This window comes from Gossypium hirsutum, chromosome A06, assembly GCF_007990345.1.
Source record: "Gossypium hirsutum isolate 1008001.06 chromosome A06, Gossypium_hirsutum_v2.1, whole genome shotgun sequence".
NCBI classification, from domain to species: Eukaryota; Viridiplantae; Streptophyta; class Magnoliopsida; order Malvales; family Malvaceae; genus Gossypium; species Gossypium hirsutum.
In genome coordinates, this window is record NC_053429.1 from 111,999,304 (window position 1) to 112,002,667 (window position 3,364).

Genomic DNA, 3,364 nt, shown 5'->3' on the forward strand with positions numbered 1-3,364 from the left:
CTTAAGAGATCACTTCAAAAACTTGCCCCAACACTAGTTGGAATTCTCTTTCAGAATATATGCTATGGGAAATTGTTTTTATGAACCATTTTCTTGATTGCCATTTATTTTTTGATAGAGAAAACAAAACTCAAGAAATTAAATTACACCAGCTAATTCAAAAAATCTTTAAACTTATCATTAACAAGGTACTCCATCAATTGGTTTCCATATTTTTAAATGTATAGAATATTAATTAATATAAAAACCATTTATTTATGTTTATCAACAATTTCTTGTCAGTGATTTGACCATTAAAATTTAGCGAAATCAGGAGCGGAAACAAGAAGGCCTCCTTTAATGAAGCAATGAAGAAAGCTTGAAAAATAATAGACAAGTTATTGAAGTGTATCCAAGCTGAACGAGGTGACGATTAAACAAACTCGAGCTAAGGATCCAGAGGAGAAAGGACTACGTTACAAACAAACAACCTATATAGTACATTATAAACAGACAATCCAAGTTACAGAACGGCATCTGAGTGGTGGAAATACACAAAAGATGTACTTCAAACAAATGATCCTGTTCTAGAAACACGAGATAAAGCACCTTCAAACTGCTCATCTTCTTGCTTCTCAGGAATCAAGCTCGGCGGGATATACGATCTGAATATCAGTTCCATGTTTGGAGTTTCCTTCAGCTCTTGGCTAGCAACTTCAAGAGCCGTGTGACAAAATGCGTTATAGAATTTCCTTCTACAGACATAGTAGAAGAGCAGAGACAATATCGGTAGCGGAATCAGGATGGGAGTATAGTAGAACTGAATCACCCCAAAGTAACCCAACATAGTAACTTGGTATAACAGCAGGGCACCCATTATTCGTGTATGCATGTGTGGCCACATTCTTCCATAGCTCTCATATGATGGAACATAGACTTTGAGTGCCTGATTCCGGAGAACAAGCCAACCCAAGGCGAAGTAAAGTACTCCGAATGGGATGATCACAGGAGCTATAACTGAGTAGCACAGAACAATGGTGATGATAAGCATGTCACTAGGAACTCTAGTGGCATAGCTAATATCTCCAGGAAACCAAGCTTCTCTTATCTCTGCTTCACTCTTGCAAAGATATTTCCTTCTCAGATGATATATGATTAGAGGAAATAGTCGGGAAAGCTCAAGCCCGTAACCGACGAAGAACCTACAAACCAAAATGTCAATGATAAAAAAGGAATCATAAAAGCAATAATAGAAGATAGACTATAACTCCAACGAAGCCAATTATGCTTACTTTAGAGCCACAAATGTGATGAAGAAAGTTGCATTGCCTGGAAGGCTTTTTGCCAGCAACGGAACAAGGGAGTTAGGCTCTTCCTCAACACTCTTCAATGTATCAAACAAAGTTCCACCAATAGTAACCCCAATGAACACATTCAACACACTAAAATAAAAATACTTCCCTGATGCAGCCCTTATTACATGGCTCCCTGATGGAATTCCCTCTATCTTGGATAGAAACAAAAGAAACATTGGTAGTAATGCCAAGAATATAATAAGTGCAAGCTGAGGAAGATATGCCTCTAGTACTGTCTTTATTTGAACCTGATCAACAATTGGCTTCAAGAATGGCAAAAGTTTTCTCAGATTCTCAAGGGTTGTGATTGCAGAGATAAAACCAATCGGAATCATATAAAAAACTATAGTCAGAAACACGAGGACGTAAACCATGTATTGTCGAACTATCCTTACGAAAAACTTGATAGTCAGATTGGTCCATATTAGTTGACGAGGTTCGGGAGCGTCTGTTACTGTCCATTTATCTACCATTTGAGCATGCAGGCTTTGAGCAGCCAAGGCTGCAGTTACCCTGTCGGTAAAGAAAACTAAAGCAGCTCCGAGCTGCTTTTCTCGGAGGGTCACCTTTTGTTCAGCTTCCAATTTTTGTGTCATTTTTTGATCTTTTCATTGTAGTACTCAATGCTGTCTACCTGTTTACCACAGAGACCAAGGAAGCCGGTTTTGTTGGTCGGTCTCTTCCCTTCCGAATTGCCTTTCCTTCTCGACTCTTCGTATATTTCTTCAGTTCGTGCAAGCTTCTTTCTGTATCCTTCCAATTCTGCCCAGATTTTGTCAACCTAACAAGGCAAGATGACATATGGAATCAATGAACATATATATGTGACCAATATATACCATCAATCAATGGAACTTTAAATTACCTTTCTGTTGTTGGTTAACACCAGTGATCTGTAGAATGTATCAGGATAGATAGATTTAAAATACGAATCAACCTGCTCCTTACTAGTTTGACCTGGAGTGACATCAGGCAAGTCTCTAACAAGAACAGCAAATTGCTCAGGTTTCACTTCAGGAGACATTAAAGCATTAGCTCTTAGTGCAGAAACATGTTTATAAGCCTTCCACGAAAGGACATAGGTGACAAGAGAGACCCAGTATACAGCTATCAGAAATGCCCACAACCTTGGACTCCTCTCCTGTACGGATCAAAATGAAGCTTATCAGTAATACGAGAAGGGGGGTTATTTCCAGGTGATGAGAATGTTATAGCGTACTTCAATATTCGCCATTGACAATTTGTCTAGGTCATTGAAAGTCCCCTTGCTAGTAGTGCTCTTTGCGTTTTTCTTTACTTCATCATCAGTTGAAGCAGTGGGTAGAAGAACTAGAAGCAGTACCACGCCAGACAAAACCAATATTCCCAGTACTGCCATATTCAAATCATTAAAATATATTTTAAAAACTCAAAAAAAAAAGAAGGAAAAATCCAAATTTAGAAGCAAATCACCTCAAAAAAACAACAAACCGACAGAAATTCTAACCTTAATTTAAAACCAAAACAAGAAAAGAGAACTAAACGTCATGAGAAAAACAGAAACAGATCTCAAAAAACAAAAAAGGAGGAGGAGAAGAAAACCAGTGCCCAAGAAGACAAAGTAGACAGCAGTGTCAATCCCGGACATGTTTATAATATCTTGTTCAGTAGAAGATAAGGCTTCTCTTATCCAAGCCAAAGGGTTTCGTGTCTTTAAACCGCCTTCCCATGGTTCCAAACCTTTCAAGATCCGATTTGGATAATACACCACCGCGTTCCCTCGTTTTGCCGACAGCCAAGTAAAGAGCAGCATCAAAATTATGAAAATCGTAAATGAAGTCCCTAAGGACGTCAAAAAGGAGCTAAATTCCATCTGGATGTGTTTTTTCTGGTTGCCTAAAACCTATACAAACAGCTTCTTTCCTTGATTAATCTTATGCTTTCTCTCTGTTTCTTTCACTCTTTCTATGTGAAGAGGGATGTAGAGTGTAACCGTTAAAATGGTTATAATGAGACAAATAAAAAAGAAGAAATTATTTATAGCAAAAGAA

General features: G+C 38.0%; 1 pseudogene; it reads right to left on the minus strand.

Annotated features, from left to right (window-relative positions):
• Positions 1-318: 318 nt before the first annotated feature.
• On the minus strand, positions 319-3,364 carry LOC107961852 (CSC1-like protein ERD4; annotated as a pseudogene).